Genomic DNA, 18012 nt, shown 5'->3' with positions numbered 1-18012 from the left:
CTGATTGCCTCTAACCGCTTCTGCCTGCCAGCCTGATCACCCCCTAACCACTCTCCTGCCAGCCTGTTTGCCCCCAACTTCCCTCCTCTGCCGGCCTGGTTACCCCCAACTGCCCTCTCCTGCAGGGTTGATCACCTCCAACTGCCCTCCCTTGGAGGCCTGGTCCTTCTCAACTGCCCTCCCTTGCAGGCCGGGTGCCTCCCAACTGCCCTCTCCTGCTGGCCATCTTGTGGTGGCCATCTTGTGTCCACATGGGGGCAGGATCTTTGACCACATGGGGGCAGCTATATTGTGTGTTGCAGTGATGATCAATCTGCATAGTATTCTTTTATTAGATAGGATAGAGGCCTGGTACAGGGGTGAGGGCCTGCTGGTTTGCCCTGAAGGGCGTCCCGGATCAGGTGGGGGTTCCCTTGGGGTGTGGGGCGGCCTGAGCGAGGGGCCTGTGGTGGTTTGCAGGCAGGCCACGCCCCCTGGCAACGCAAGCGGAGGCCCTGGTATCTGGAATTTATTTTCCTTCTACAATTGAAACTTTGTAGCCTGGAGCAGAGCCAAGCCTGGGGCTCCCTCCATGGCCGGCAGCCATTTCTGTTGGGATTATAATTGAAACTTTGTAGGTTAAGCGGAAAGCTTTGCTTCCTCTGTTGCTGGCGGCAACCCTGGCCTGCTCTCTCAAGCTCCATTCTGCCGCCATTTGTTTGAATTTGTTTACCTTCTATAATTGAAACTTTGTAGCTTGAGTGGAGGCTTAGGCCTGGCAAGGGCAGGCAGAAAGCTTGGCTTCCTCTGTTACCTGGGAAACCTTGCTCTCTGTGGCTGTAGCCATCTTGGTTTGGGTTAATTTGCATACTCGCTCTGATTGGATGGTGGGCGTGGCTTGTGGGTGTATCGGAGGTATGGTCAATTTGCATATTTATCTATTATTAGATAGGATCCTTGCATTACTTGAATACATCCTACTCTATTAGGATGTATTATGCTATATATGTCCTGCCTGATTCTATTTGGTAGTGTTTGGGTTGAGAACCACACCAAGTTTTCAGAATAAGCAAGAGCTATATCTGTTTTATTCACTACTTCATGTTCAGCACATAATACCGGGACCTGTATCTGAAGCATAGAAAATTCTCAATAAATTTGTGAAAATAAGGGTGGTTTCATGAGTCATTTGATTAGGTTCTCTTTTAACTCTTCTGGTCTGTTCTAGAAAGAGAATCCATGACCAGGACTAGCATAAAGGTCAATGAGTACATCCAGGTCCTTTAAAAAATTATTTGTATGTTCACATGACCTTCTTAATTGCTCATAACCCTTTTGTGTCCTTTCTCCCCTGTTTTGACTAGACATGTTTTCCTCCTTGAACTATCTTCCAGACATCAACAAAGACAAGCCGAAATTTCAGAACAAGCTGTTCTGAAGCCCCACCAGGGTGTCTGGCCGGGACCAGACCCATGTGGAGCTCAGAGGAAAGCTTGAGCGGGACCTGGCAGGTGCCTGAGTTGGTCCATTGGCCACAATTTATTGACATAGCTTAATTACCTGGCCAGGGTTTCAGGCAGCAGCTCAGAAGCCATACCAATATAATTCCTGGAAGTACCTTTCTTCACTCTCACCAGTTAGCTTTCAGCAATAACAAATGAATTCTGTCCTTTGGTGGCTCTGTGAACATCTCCATTAATATCTCTGAAGAGCTCAATGGCCTGGGTGTGAAGACCAATTTTCTAAGTAAAGTCACATGTGGAAATCAGAAGGGTAGAAGAAAGATATGTCCAAAGATGACTTCTTGGCAAAAGAGCTGTGAGGACTGAGGCTATGAATGAACAGTGACTAATTATGACCAATCAGCTCATTTGCAATTATTCAGATACTACCTCAGTTTCTTTTCTTTTTTAAATATCCATTATAATGTTTATCCATTATAACAAGTCTACAAATAGGAATGTTTATCCCCATTGTATCCTGTAATACTATAATACTAGTATTGTGATAATATGTATATTTTATTACTCTATAAATGGGATAGGTCTGATTCTTAAATTATAGTACTATAAATTACTTTTCTTGCAGCAAGCTATATTGACTGTTAACACTCTTTATTGGATACTGAAATCTATCAAATGGATTTTTGGCATCTGTACAAAAAATGGTCAAATAGCTTTTCTCCTTTGGCCTATGGCTGTGGTTAATTATATTAATACATTTACTATTATTAAACCATCCTTGCATTACTTGAATATATATTTGGTCATTCAGATGACTGAAATATATTTCTCAGATATATTTGATTTTCATCTACAGTTTCTGGCTCATAGCTCCCTCCCTCAGTTACTTGTTTACTATTGTGTTTCTTTTCTCAACCTTTCCCATTGTTTCTGTCTTGTGGTCACAAAATTAACTCAAAATCTTCAAAGACTTCCACATATCTCCTTTTTCCTTTTCCTAGTACCCCATATTTCTATCTAATTCATCTCTTTTTTTTCGTTTTTTTATTAACTTTATTGTTCAAAGTATTACAAATGTCCTCTTTATTTCCCCTTTTGTCCCCCTCCACCACACTCCCGCCCCTTCACCAAGCCTTCCCTGAACTAGTGTTTGTCCATGCATGGCCTATGTATATATGCGAATAAGTTCTTTGTTTAGTCTCTTCTCATTCCCCACCCCTTTTGAAATATATCAGTCTGTTGCATGTTGCAGTGTCTCTGGATCTGTTTTGTTCTTCAGTGTATTTTGTTTATTAGATTCCACATATAATTGAGATCATATGGCATTTGTAGTTTTTATGGTAGGGTTTTTAGGATATTCGATGTGTGAATAATGACAGTTTTACTCCCTCCTTTCCAATTTGGATGTCTTTATCTTTTCTCCTTGTCTGATCGCTATCTATAGTTAAGACTTCCAGTACTATGTTGAACAGAAGTGGTGAAAGCAGACATCCTGTCTTGTTCGTGTTCTTCAATTTTTTGCCCCTTGACTATGATATTGCATGTAGGTTTGTTATATATGGCCTTTATTATGTTGAGGTATGATCCCTCTATTCCCACTTTGCTGAGAGTTTTTATCAAAAATTGATGTTGGATTTTGTCAAATGCTTTTTCTTCATCTATTTATTTGATCATGTGGTTTTTGTCTTTCAATTTGTTTATGTGGTGAATCACATTCATTGATTTGGGAATATTATACCAGCCTTGCATCCCTGGAATAAATCCCGCGTGGTCATGGTGTATGCTCTTTTTACTATATTGCTGGATCTGATTTGCTAATATTTTGTTGAGGATTTTAGTATCTATGTTCATTGGGGACATTGACTTGAATTCTCTTTCTTTGTAGTATCTTTATCTGGTTTTTTATTTTTATTTATTTATTTATTTATTTATTTATTTATTTATTTATTATTGAGGTATTATATGTGTACATATCTTACCATTGCCCACCCCACACCCATACATGGTTTTTTAATCTAATCACCTCTTGATGTTTCCTGTGGCCAGTTATATTTACAATCTGGTTTCAGTCAATACCCATGGGGGTCTTACACCCAGACATATAATACTTCAATTACTCAGACTGTCAAGTTGAAAATTCTATTTTCAATTAAATCTAATCTGTTGTTTGTTATTTCTGATTTAATAAATAGGACCATATTTCAGGAAATCATATCAAAACACTAGCTTTTTCACCTTCATACCAACTCTTTCATAGCTAGTAAAAGGGCAAGTAATTCTGCTGAGAAATTAATAGGTTATTTGAGGGTCTCGTGCAATGTTAATTTCCTTCCTAGGTAGACGACCACATAAATTCTAGGGCAAGTACCTTTCTAATCTAGAATACTCCAAAATGTCACTGTGTTGGCACCTGTCTCAGGACTCCAACTCTCCGTGTACAAAGTGAAATGCATTATTGAGTTAGTTATTGGGATAGTTACAGCTACAGATGACTGTTTCAAGGAACATTCTGATGAACTGATGAATTCAAAGCCCAACTTTTCAGTCTTTAAAACTATGCTTTGGAACAAGAATTATCTATGTACTTTGTTTATGTGGATCACATTAGATGAAAGATTCCCAAATTTTGCTTCACTTTGTGGTACAGACTTGGCATGGGACTACTTAGCCTGTTTTCCCTAACATCTTCAATTTAAGCAGGAACCACAACCAGCAGATGATCCCTATTGAATAACTCCTGCCTCAAAGATGAAGCCTTGCTGTACAGGGCCAACTCTCACTTTTTCCACATTACATAATGCTCTTTGATCTACAGCATTTCCATGTGGCCATCTTATAAATGAAACCAGGAGTGTGGTTGGCTTAATGCTTCATGTTGATATTGACGGTCTTTGGAATAGCAGGTCCCTTGTTGCCTAGCAACTAAGCAAAGTACCTCAGACTATTGACCTCAGTGTAGGTACCAATTGCACACAAAAAGCTTCATCATTGAATGGACTGTTGCTACGCTGTTTCTGATGATCCCCAGCCACATTAGTGCCTTCAGCTCACCCTGATGATGCTTCTGATTGAATGTAATTATTGTGCTGCTTTTTCCCTCATAGTCTGCGTTTAATCATAAAACAAGTTCCATAAACTAATGTAAATGTTCTTATTTACCAACTCTGTTGTCACTGGATCTGAGACCAGACAGCTTGATTTAGAGCCAATAATGGAGAATGAGAGACCATTTGCTCATCATCCTAAAGAGAGCCATTAAAATTTACTTAATACAGGGTTTTTTTGTATCAATTTTTTAAATAATTTTCATTGAAGCAAGTTTCCACAACAAGCATAATTAAATTGCTGACTTCATGCTAAACATTTAATATACATTATCATTTCAATCATCACAACAACACTATGAGGAAGATATTAGTATTAGCCCCACATTTAGATAGAAATGCCTAAGTTGACTGAGATTTTGCTGTTGAGACAAAAACCACAAATGCAGTTAGGTAGCAGTGCTGTGGCTCAAATGCAGGTTTACTTGATTCTAAAGCATATTTACATTAGATATCATACCAGAAGGTTAAGCACCATTGACAGAAAAGATAGAGTAACAAAAATTATATTTCTAAAAACTCATTCTGTTTCCCAATTCAAAATAGTTAACATTACCAGCTTTCAAAGTTCTCAACTAGCAATGCCAGCTTACAATGATAAACATTGGAACATATTAGGTTCCTGAGTAAACTAAAAGCAATGAGGACCTCTATGAGTCTAATTGTTCAAGAGTAAGTCAGAACAGCCCCACTGGCTTAGCTCAGTTAGTTGAGTGTTGTCCCATACACCAAAAGGTCACGGTTTGATTCCCAGTCAGGGCACATGCCAGGTTATGGGTTACGGGTTGTGGCCTCGAAACCCAGTAGTAGGCATGCAGGAGGGAGCCGGTCGATGTTTCTATCTCTCTCTCCCTCTCCCTTCTTCTCTCTGAAATCAATACTATATAATAAAACCCTAATATGCAAATCAACTGAATGGTGGACTGACCGGGTCACTATGATGCGCACTGACCACCAGGGGGCAGATGCTCAGTGCAGGAGCTGCCCCCTGGTGGTCAGTGCGCTCCCACAGGGGGAGCGCCACCCAGCCTGAAGCCAAGCTCATGGCTGGTGAGTGCAGTGGTGGTGGCGGGAGCCTCTCCCGCCTCCATGGCAGCACTAAGGCGCAGCAAGCTGAGTGGTAAGGAACAGTGAGCAGGCGGGCAGTAAGGAGCGAGGGGTCCTGGACTCCAAGAGCCCTGGACTGTGAGAGGGATGTCCGCCTGCCGGCTTAGGCCCGATCTCCCCAGGGATCAGGCCTAAGCCAGCAGGCGGACATCCCTCAAAGGATCCCAGACTGCGAGAAGGCTCAGGCGGGCTGAGGACCCCACCCCCAACCCCCAGAGCATGAATTTCGTGCACCAGGCCTGTAGTAAAAACATAAAAGTAAATAAATAAAGCCCTAGAAGAGGGCTTTAATTCAACCATTTTTAAAAAAAACTAAGGGTGAATCAGAACTAACTAAAGGGAAGTCAAAAGTCAAATTCATTTAACAGTAGTTATCAGTAATATTACTATGTACCATCAGAACAGCCTCTCTGACATAGCTACTTGGCTACCTTGTTTTCCATAGTTACAGTGAATTAACTGGGGTTTTGCTTGGAGGAAACTGAGACTCAGCAACTCTTCCTAAGTTGCACTGGTAATAAATAGTAAAATGGAAATTTAAGTCCAGGATTGTCAAACTCCAAAGATGACCTTTGGGTGTTATGGATTTACACATGAGAAGAAGAAAACAAAAATTACTGGCAGAACACGTGGATATTGTTCAAAAAGGGAACATTCTTAACACTCTTGAGTTATCTACAGGATGTTGCTAGTTGTCATAACAATTATAACCATAACCATGGGGGTTAATATTGCCCTGCACTTTACTGTCTGCATACCTGACCTACAGCTGAGCACTTTGCACATATCATATAACTACACCTGCGCTGTAGGTAGTGGTAAGATCCCCATTTTATAGCAGAGTAAACATTGTCCCAGGCCACAGGGTAATAAACATGGAGTTGGGCTTAGCATCCAAATCAGCCAAGCCCAAACCCCAGCTTTCAACTTTTGATAGTCACTGTCTCTGAATGCCAGAAGATCCATAGGGTCCCCTGGGTCTCTCTAAGGATGTGTGAGTGTTTGGGCTCTTCCAACTATTTAAAAGCCACTTTTCTCTCAAGAATACTTTTGCCTGTTGGATCCAATTTAGCACTAGACACAATATTAGAAGAGAGAGCACACCCCTGTGCATAGGAAACAGCCAGAGTGGGGCAGCCCACATTTGTGTGCGTTAACCAAAGAGGGGCAAGTTCACATTGGGCAATGCCATAACTTTCCTGAAGCACAGATGAGTGAGACTAGAGCCAGCAAGGAAGAGGGCATTATACACTGCTCTGTCCACCTATCCCATCTGCAAACCACAACTTGGCAGGCCCTTCCCCATCCATTTTATTAAGGTCAAATACAATATCCAAACTGCGCAGCAACACTAAGTGAGCATACTTATTGCTCTTGCAAACCATTACCATTTTAAAGTAGAACGAAAATTATCCTGGGAACACTGGCTCTGTTACTGTGAAATCATTTGTGCCTGACTCACTGAAGGAGGCTTAAAGGCCCCAGAGCTACATGGCCAACATTTATGTTTCACTTTTTCCAACCCTGCTGACTGGAGGTGAGAGAGTAGAGTGACATTATTTTCAAGGGGCAGAGAATGCTCTCTGTTACTCTGTTGGCTTGGGATGGGATGGCCAGATAATCACGCTTATTAAAATTGTTTGATACAAAATCAGGAATGGTTTCTGGGTGAGACCTAAGGAACTCCCTATTAGTTAAGTGTACAAAGTTCACTGCTGGGATGTGGTAGCATCTGTATTATTGCTTAAAGAAATGTTATGCTTCTTTAAAACCAGTGGTTTCAGATGTGCTCCTCAGTTCCTTGGGGCTCCTGAGAGATGCTTAAAGGGTTTCTTTGGGGTCAGAGGTACATGAGTAGGGCTCCAGGTAGGCCCCTGCTACAACCATAGCAAGCACCTCCTTTTCTCTGAAATCCATTGTAGGAAACGGGGTTCTGTTGGGGATACCTATTGCTTCACTACCTTTCTTCTGGTGAGAGCACCCTGATTTTCTTCTAGAGATCGACAACCCCTGCCTATGTGTGTGGATTACTCTGCCTGAAGCAGGAACAGGGGTGGGCAAGACTCAGACTTAACCAACTGGATTCTCCAATCCATTTCATCCCAGAGGCCATCCCAGAGAGGGCACTTGACCCAAGTGAGCATTGGGCTTGCCCAGGTTCTGATCCAGACCCATCCCTTTCCAGCTTTCTGATATGGCTAGAGCCTCAGTTTCCTTATCTGTAAACTAGGGGTGATGCTACTCATGCTTAGATGGTTCCTGGCAAGTAGTATACATTTTACAAAATATGAGTTAATATTAATGAACCTGTGGGGACAATTCATTGCTCAATTTTATTAGATTGCTCTGAATTTTTCCATTTAACAATTACTCACAATGCCCTTTATAACATTCCCTCCCTCTCAAACAAAAATCACAGCATCTCCTCATTTTCAAGCCAACTATCTCTCCACCGGCTTGAATCCCTATCCAATTTGCTTTCATTTCTTGTCTCTTCTAATCCTTCTCATTCTCATTCCTATTTTGCACGCTCTGTGCATCAGGGACATAGAGAAAGTTTGCTGGATATCAGCTGCTCACAATACCTCAATGTGACGATTCTTCATCTTTTCATTCACCCCTGCCCTCAGGATGGCAATGCTTCATTGGTTACATCACCTTGAAGGTATAACCATAATTATATACAATGCCCACTTCCCCGGCTGCATTTCCGCCTGTGTCCAACATTATCTTGGATCCACTTTGGTTGGTTTTAACCTCTGCACATTTTCCAAGGCCCTTCCCTCAACCTTTTTATTCCAAACCTGCCCTAGGGGCAGGAAAAAACTGAAGCCCTTTGAAGACAAGAGTGCTTCCTGTCTTGTAAAAGTTAAAATTCTCGCCCTAGCTGGTCTGGCTCAATGGATAGAGCATCAGCCTGCGGACTGAAGGGTCCCAGGTTCGATTCCGGCCAAGGGCACATGCCTGGGTTGTGGGCTGGATACCCAGTAGGGGGCGTGCAGGAGGCAGCCAATCAATAATTCTCTTTCATCATTGATGTTTCTATATCTCTCTCCCTCTCCTTTCCTCTCTAAAATCAATAAAATATATATTTTTTAAAAAGTTGAAATTCTCTGAGGATATGATGCTAGATATACAGAGAAAGCAAGAGGGGCCAGACAGAGGAATGCCCTTGAGGCTGAGGCAAGAGAAAGGAGACATATCATTGAGTCTTGGAAGGGAGAAGCCAGATGACTATTGAGGAGCCAGCATTCAGTGTCACCCCACAGAGATGGTAGGACTTAGAAAGGAAGGCTGCCTGGCACACCTGAGTAGGTTAGCCCTAAGCAAGACTTCCCCAGCCTTGGCAAAGTTCCCATGCCATGGGAGGGACACAAAGGTAGAGACTACAGGACTTTAAGAGAACTCAAGGCCCAGATAATGAGGATGTCAACAGCATCCTCACTGGTGACTGGGCATGATTTTAGCCTCCTGTGTTACCCAAGGAGGGAAGTGTCCCAACAGTGACTGAGGTTAGCTTTCTTGCTGTGCTGGCTGGTATGGCGGACACTGAGAGTCCTACTTGAATTGAAATAAAGCATAGTAAACAGATGAGCCTGCACACGGCTCGTGGACTGAAGTACACACTGGGATGGATACCCACACGTCAGCAACCACAGTTTGCTATGGGATACCAACACCTGGGAACATTTCTGTGAAGGGCTGTATCAGGGACAAACCCAGCCAGGAATGTAGATACACATCTTCATCAGAGGCCCCAGGATTTGCTCTCACTGTGGGTTAAGAGTACTAATAGCCAAAATACCACCTTAGAAAAAAATCTACTTCCTAACCCCCAGGAAATTCACCCAACATCATCCATCTGGAATTTTCTGAAGCCAAACCCACTAATCAATGTCAAAACCAGAATAAGAGGAAACTTTGTAAAGAAACACCCTTCCATCCTCTCATGTCATAGGTGAAAAATGGCCAGCTTTGTTTTCTTTGCTTATAAAGGGAAACAAAAAATCAAGGCTGATCATGATGCTTAGTCTCAAGTATTCTCATTCCCAGATGCCTTTATTGTCCCATCAAACTGAGTTCCAACCCTATTAAAATGCCACACTCAATGTTTTTTGGCTAATCCCCTCATATTCCAATCGCTGGCTATCAGCAGACACATCAGAACACTCCCCTCTCCAGAGGGTTTGGTTGGGTTTATTCTGGCCGGAGAAAGAAAGGGAAATAAGAGAGTTAGGGAGAACACAGCGGCTGGCAGTGGGAATCACAGGCCTTGTTAATTCTGGCCGTCTCTTCAGCTGGTGGCCCTGCAGGTGGCTGACATTACAAGCAGACAGATAGCTCTCCCCTTACCCCCCATGAAGAGCCATTTGAAGGAGAGATGTGACCAAACAGAGCCCATTTGCCACCCAGTGGAGGACATGAAACCTGTCAACCATTCAGCAGTTCCTCACTGGGGAGAAGGAGGCCCCAGGGTGAGTCAACCCAGCAGATCCTACCCAAGGACAATTATGGAATGCAAATATTTATAAATCCCGTGGTTGTTTAACGTTCTTCAGAGCACTAAACACACACGCTGCGTCCTCAAACCGAGATAAGTGAATCCTGCTTCTGAAATTCCCTGACTTTACAGGATTAAAGGAAACAAACTGTCAGACAGTGTCCTCCCCGCCTCCCCATTTTATGCGTATGAATCTGTCGCACAGGATTGCTTCCTGGCGCTAGGCGTCTTCCCAGTGGAGGCAGGTGGCTCTGTCGGTGGGGAAATAGCAGTGTTCCGGTGACTGCATGGCTTTCCTTGGGAAGGGGTTTGGGGAGGAACAGGAGGAAGAAGGCCAAAGAAGTAGACATTTCCACTGGTTCTTCTCTGCGGGACTCTTGGAGGCCAGCGGATGTGTTCCAGTGCCTTTGCATCCAGAATCATGCCTGGCCCCTTGCCTGGGTGACAGAGCGCACCTGGTGGGTTAGGATAGAGGCCAGGTGGCCGTGCTCTGTGGGAAAGGCACCTACCTTCTTGAGATCACTGTGTTTCCTCTGAGCATCACCTTGCTTTCTGCTCTTTTTAAAAAAGGAGATACAGAACAATAAAACTCCGAATAATGAAGGATTTACTAAAGGGACAAATAAGATCCTAATATATGACTAAAAGCAATGGGATTTCACAGCTAGCTGGTATTCTAGCATTATGGGGAAATTTCTTTTCTGGTCCAAGTGAAGTGGGGAATGAATTGAAAATCACCCGGAGTCCTGAGTTGAAAGCTTGAGCATGCACCAGGGCCTCACCTGTTGTATACCTAAGTGGGGAGGAGACAAAATGAAAGTGGTGGTGGTGGTGGTTTGGGGGGGGGGGGGGGGGGCGGGACAGCTAGCTAGAACACCTGGCCGAACAAACAGAAAATGTGACAAACTTGTGGCTAGAGAAATGGTGGTGTTTTCCAAAAGCTAAAAATTAAAATTAAATGCTGAAACCAAATGAAATCCATTCAGGAGCTTACTGACAAGGTTCAGAATGGGGGATTGTTTGTCATATGCTGTAATTGTAGCAACTGCTGTGGCAATTATGCCTCCACATCCTGCCACCCCATCTCTCCTAAGGTCTCCAACAGCAATCCTCTCTTTCTAGCTTGATCTCCAGCTTGGTGTGCCTGTCGATGCACTGACTGAGATCCAGTGCACATTATGAACCATGCAATCACAGAATGCAAGAGGTTGGGATAATTGAGGATAAGGGTGCAGTAAAAGTTATGTGACTAAGTCACACTGCTTTAAAAAAAATCTCAGGATTGACAACTAAGCAGTTAGCTGGTGTGATGGGATGAAAGTTTTGACTAAAGGCAGTGGCCCTGGATCAGCATCACTTGGGAAATTGTTAGACATGCAAATTATCAAGGCCACTACCCTAGCTCAGCGAATCAGAAACTCTGGGAGTAGAGCCCAGGATTCTGTGCTTTGCCAAGCCACCCATGTGATTCTGATTCAGGGGGGCAGGGGAGGGGAGATTTGAGAAGCAAAGTGCTGAGTTGAAGCTGATTAAGGAACATAACACAACTTCACATCTTGGAGAGTGTGGCCTTCTGAGTTTCCCATGAGCACTTGCTCTTTGATACTTCATTATTCAAGCAAATTAATTCTTCTCTTCTCAATACAATGGGATATATTGAGAGATTGTAATGACCCAACGCATCCTCATGCCATGGGGGTCAGGCAGCATGCTGGATTTAAACATAACTGAGAGAGAGGTGTTTTCACAAAGCTCCCATTAAAGCAAACATAATTCCTGTGTTTTTAAACTTCCTCATGTAGCTGCCTCTTCCATTTTTGTGACAGTCACATCAAGAATGGCAAGGGAGATGTTTCTGTTCTGATACTGACCAGAGGCCTTAACTAATTTCTTTGTTGGTCCAAGATTGACGCATTTGCCAAAATTTCAAGTAGTGAAAATTTTACATGTCCCAGGTTCCTGTTTCTCATTGGGGGAATATTAGGAATAAATGTTATCCTTAATTACTTAGGAAAATAGAATGTAAAAAGAAAGAAAGAAAGAAACAACCAAATAGCGATTGTTCTAACACCTTATTCTATTCCACCTATAGAACCTCAGCCAGGACTTGTAAAGAGAACAAATTTGATTTGCCTCTTTGATTGACCAGACACTGTATTGAGAAATGCATTCAATTCAATTAACACCAAACTAATTGATAATCATTTAAACACATAAAGAAGTACTAGCAAAAGCAAACTGCTGCTTATTCCTCATTGGCAGGACTGTCACATGGCCATATCTGGCTGTAAGGGAGACTAAACAATCAGATTTTTGGCTTTTCAAATTTCTGAAGGAGAGAAGGAAATTGGGTCAACTAATCTAGAGTGTATTATTATAGATATCATAATCAATAGCAGACCTCTGGATTAATATGTCCTAATGTGTTTCAGCAAACATTGTCAAGGGCCTTCTCCTGTTATAGGTTCATATAAGCAACTAATTATGATACAATGTGATGAAGACTAAACACCAACTGTGTAGAAGTAGAGCCTTTTGTTTTGCTGGAGGGGTACAGAGAAGATTAGGCCAGTGCTTCTTAACCCTTTGCACTCTCTTGCTTTTTTCTTGATTCCTTTATTCTAATGCTAACCATGTCGAGTCACACTCGACATCGAGTGCAAAAGGTTAAGCTTTTATGGGATTTTGTTAAAATACTGATTCTGATTCAGTGAATCTGGGCTGAGGTCTGAGATTCTACATTTGCAACAGGCTCCAAGGAAATGCACTACTGCTGGTCCATGGAGCACACCATGAGTAGTAAGGGTCTAGGTGATGTTTATACAGAGCTTAAGACATGAATAGGAACTCACCAAGTGGATAAAAAGATAAGGACACCTAAGGTTGAGGGAATAGTATGCACAGATTCACACTCATATCCCCATTTATGAAGTCCCCTGCCATAATATCTCTAAATTATTTCCTCTAAATACACACACACACACACCCTAATAAAAGGCTAATATGCAAAGTGTCCCCTCAGGAGTTCGACCAGGAGACTGGGAGTTTGATCACTCACTATGATGTGTGCTGACCACCAGGGGATGGCACGGAACATGGCAGGTGACCAGCAGCAGTGGAGGGGTGCTGAGGGAGCAAGGGAAGGAGGCAGTGGGGAGGTGGGGAACCTGATCGGCCCTGATTGCCAGCCAGGCCTAGGGACCCTACCTGTGTTTGAATTATGTGCACCGGGCCTCCAGTATATATATATATTTACACATAAATGAAGAGTTAGGTACATGGATAGACATACAGACAGACGTATACAATAAGTAGATATCATATATTTAACCAACTGTACTATACACTAGTGAGTGTTCATGTAAATTCTCAGTCAATGAGCTTCTTACTATACTTTTCTGATTCAAAGTGTTGTTGTTTTCTCTTCTGTGGGCTTCTGTCATTTGTGTTGTCTTCTAGACATGGGTTTGACCCATAAAGAATTGCCAGTATTAGTCTTGAAGAAATCCAAGGAAACAAAGAAAGAGTACCATGTTAGATGTTAAAAAGTGATCTTTATTTCTTGAGTCACTTTAAGAATGGTCTAGGGCACCAACAATAAAGATCATCCTTTAAATGTTATGAGGCCAGTCATGCAGCTTGGGATGATTGGCCAACTGTTGTGTGACCCATGGCCTAGAAGAAACTGTGGCCAGAGGGATGTCATGACTTCAGAGTATTTGAGGCAATCTGAAGAGCCATTGCCTGTGTAGTGTGTCAGACATGCCTCTCCTGGGAGACCATGCTGAATGACCCCACATACGATTGGTTCAGGTAGCATTTCCATTTCCAGGAGTTCATCCCTCACACTAAATGAGCAATGCCATTGTGGAGCACATTTGGAGACTAGCAAGTAGTCTGATATTCTGGAGTGCAGGACAAGAGAGGAGAAGTGGTAGCAGATGAGGCTGTTTTCTCAAAATATTAGATTGCTTTCGGCATGCTGAGTTCCACCTTAGCCTATGGGCACTGGGGAACTATCAAAGTTTACAAACAATGCGAAGATGCAATCACATGTGGGCTATAGAGGGCTAACTTTGTTGACAGTGCAGTGGATGGGTACAGGGAAAGTGTACCAGCTAAATTGAAATGAGAAAGGTCAAGTAGTAGGAGAGAGAAGATGAGACGGAATCAGAGCAGTGACTATAGGAAGGGAGAAAGGGAGCAAGAAATAAAAGTCATGTCAAAGGTAGGCTCAAGGGGGCAGAATAAACTTTAAGATGTATGGTTAAGGGAAAAAGAGAAGTTGGGAATGATAATAATCCAGGGTAGCAATTTGGACTAACATATGTTCTTCTTTAAATTTGCACTTGAAGGCCTGCAGTTTCTCACAGGCCCTCTATACCCGTTTGCCTCATTCTTTGACACCTGCCAGAGCCTGGAAGCTTTTCACATGGAGCAAAGAGGTTTTTGTCTTGGTCAACAGGATGATTAAAAGTACCTCTAAATGAAAGAGTTAATACAGGAGAGGAGCAAGACTGCAGGAAGAAGATAATTCAGGACAGAGCTCTACCAATAAAGGAGAAGATAATTCAGGATAGAACTCTACCAATAAAGGAGAAGATAATTCAGGATAGAGCTCTACCAATAAAGGAGAAGATAATTCAGGATAGAGCTCTACCAATTGGCACTCAAGAGCGGAGGACTAGCCTGAATCTTGATTCACTTTTTCTGTGACCTTGAGCCAGTTCTCTTGGCCTTCCAACAGCTATAAAGCAGAAGAAAACATCCACCACCCTGTGACTAGCTCCCCAAAGCCATGAGGATCATAACACTGATTCTGGCCCAGTGCACAGTAATCTGTGTCATTCTTCCTCCGCCTCATAGGCATCTTTATGAGCCCCCGTTGGCCTGCACACTGAGCTCTCTGCGTCTGCAGAGCAGTGCCGCCCTGTGAAATCAAAACTGAGAATGGTGAAAAGACAAGCCTGGGTGTCTCAAGTATCTCTGAGACCCGCCATCCAATTCTCAGTATGCAAGAATTTTTAGAAGTTCAGTGTTTATTTTCATAGTTGCACTAAAGACCTCCAGAAATACCATAGATAACCCCAGCAATGTAATAACTATTTAATTTATTATATTTGCACATGCAGATGGGAAAGAAACCAATCTGGGCATACAGACAACTATAAACAAATATAAATTACAAATCAGGCAGTTAAAATGGAAATTAAAGTAGAAAAGATTCAAAATCCACCTAATGTTTCTTCATTACCATGTAGCATTAAGCTATCAAATTCTTTTACTTTTTATTTCTACTAATCTGAAGTCCCTCTTCAGTTAATGAGCTTTTCTTTCTTTTCTTTTTTTCACTCAATTAAAATAAGGGGCACTGGGAATGCAAAGATGAAATACAGTCCTGCCCCTAGTCAAGTTATGGCTTAATCCCGTGGCTTATGCAAAATTTAGGTGTAAAATAACTTTAATGGACTAGTAAATGGATGAATTCTTTGTTTTTTAATGTAAATATTTTTTTTCAATTACAGTTGACATACAATATTCGTTTCAGGTGTACACCCCAGTGATTAGACATTATATAATTTACTAAGGGAGCTTCCCAGTAAATCTTGTACTCATCTGACACCATACATACGTAGTTATTATAATGAATATTATTGACTATATTCCCTATGCTTTTCTTTCTCCTTTTATTGGCTCCCATTGCACCATACATCTATCTTTGAAGCAATTATCACAGGTGTAATTTTTGTTCTTTTTAAATTAGTGACTTCCTTCCTCGCTTGATAATACACAACAAGAGAGCTGTTTTGGTTCATATTTATATTCCTATGGGCTAGCTTAAAGCCTTGCACACAATAGACATTTAATACATATTTGTAACATGAATGAAAGAGTATGTAGATAATGATCAATTGTTCATTCAATCATCAGCTACTGTTTTGTCAGAAAACTTATTTCAGGAATGAAAACTCTGTTCATCTCATTTAATTCTATATTAAATATTACCTTCTAAATATTTCAAGGTCTTGATGGTGAGTTTTCAAGGTTGTCTGTAAAAGGATTTGTATCTCTGCCATTCCAGAAGAATGGAGGGAGAGGGGGAGCATAGCTATGATGTACTATCTCTGAAATTCTCTGTGATTGGCTGCATTTACCTGGTGTTGAATGAATATCTTTCTAGGAAAATACCATCTGTAGAAGTCGTGAAAAATGGTTTTTATGTAGTCAAATCATTTGACAAATAATGTAGAAAACATTTTTACTTGCTTCAACTTTACTTACACATTGGCCCACCTTTTATATTTTGTAGTTTAAAATAATTATGATTCTAGGAGGAGAGGCAATATGACTGCAGTCTAGGGAAGTTCTGTCCGCTTGCTCCCACCCCAGACTGGACTTGTGGCTAAACTGCAGAGCATTCAACTTGAAAACCCAGCTGAAAAATAGCTGATCTGAAATACTGTGAGCAGGGAGCCCGGAGAGGGGACAGGAGAACACGCAGAGTGGGTGAACCAACTTGCACAGCCGCACGGCATGACTGGGAGGCCCCAGGAAAGGTGCGGCAGTGCAGCCCCTGCCTCCTGGGAGCATGGGGTCTCAGCCCCACACAGGGATCCCCAAATCAGAGCAACAGAGAAGGGAAGAGGAATCCACATAGCATCTGGCAGTGGGAATCGGTGGCAATTCAGTCCAGCTGGGAGACTCAGATCCACACTATCCCAGCAAAAGGCCCTTGCTTGGTTACAGCACCAGACTGGGAAGTTCACCCTGATGGGTATCTGCAGGAGGCGCCAAGCCACAGACCTCCAGACCAGCGGAGGGGACTGAACAGTTCACCTAGCAGTGAATCTGAGGATCCTATTATTCTCTGAAAGAACATTTGGGGGAGAGCAGGATGCTGACCACACAGAGTGCCCCGGGAAAGAAGAGCAATCCTCCCCACCTCCAGCAAAGAGGAGGCACCCCTTCCCCTACCTGTGGAATGGCTCTGGGCTGGACATCTGTGCCCTGCCTATGGGCTTGGGGAACTCGGAAATCTGGACCTGGTGGGAGCCTGGGCAGAAGCCCTCCCCAACAAGAGCCTGCCATGCTGGGAGATTAGAGAGCCAAGTGGGGCTGGGAGGTGTTTGTTTTTAATATCCCCTCTTGCTTGGGATGGCGACTAGTGGGTGCCAGTGACCTATGCAGAGCTGAGGCATTGGGAGGAGAGGAAGCTCCAGCCAGCTGCTCCTGCAAGCTACAGGCACCAACCCCAATGGAGGCCTGACTGGGACCTGGATACCCCCACCGATCCCAGTTCCATGGGGGAAGGGAGAGCAGCTCCAAACAAGGACATTCAAGGTCTGAGTCCTGTGACAGAACCAGCCTCTGGGCTAAGGAGGCCCCACCCAGCCCACCAGACTACTTGGGGATCCACCCCAGGGTCAGGCAGGCACAGTGACTCACATTGGCCTGCACCAGAGAACTCAGGAGGCCTGGACCAACACACCAAAGAGCCTGATCCAACATCAGGAAAAATCTTAGGGCCATGTCTTATTTGCTGAATGAGATGAAATAATTTCTTAACCTCCTCAGTAAATTGGAATAATAATGCCTATCTCATAAGGCTGTAACAAGTATTAAATAAAAGCATTTATTGTGTGCCCATTATGTACCAGGCAGTTTAACAAACTGCCTGGTACATAATGGGCACACAATAAATGATAGGCCTAAAAATGATGAACAAAAAGAACATCATAAAAACATGTATAAAATGCTATGGGAAACCAAATCGTGATATGCATAATTCTGCTTAAGAAGGTGTTCAATGCAAAGGAGACCTTTGATCCCTGGACAGTGTGGCTCAGTTGGTTGGGCA

This window comes from Cnephaeus nilssonii (genome assembly GCF_951640355.1).
Source record: "Cnephaeus nilssonii genome assembly, chromosome: 5".
Lineage (NCBI taxonomy): Eukaryota > Metazoa > Chordata > Mammalia > Chiroptera > Vespertilionidae > Cnephaeus > Cnephaeus nilssonii.
The sequence above is the reverse complement of the archived record's forward strand: the minus strand, read 5'-3'. Positions refer to the sequence as shown.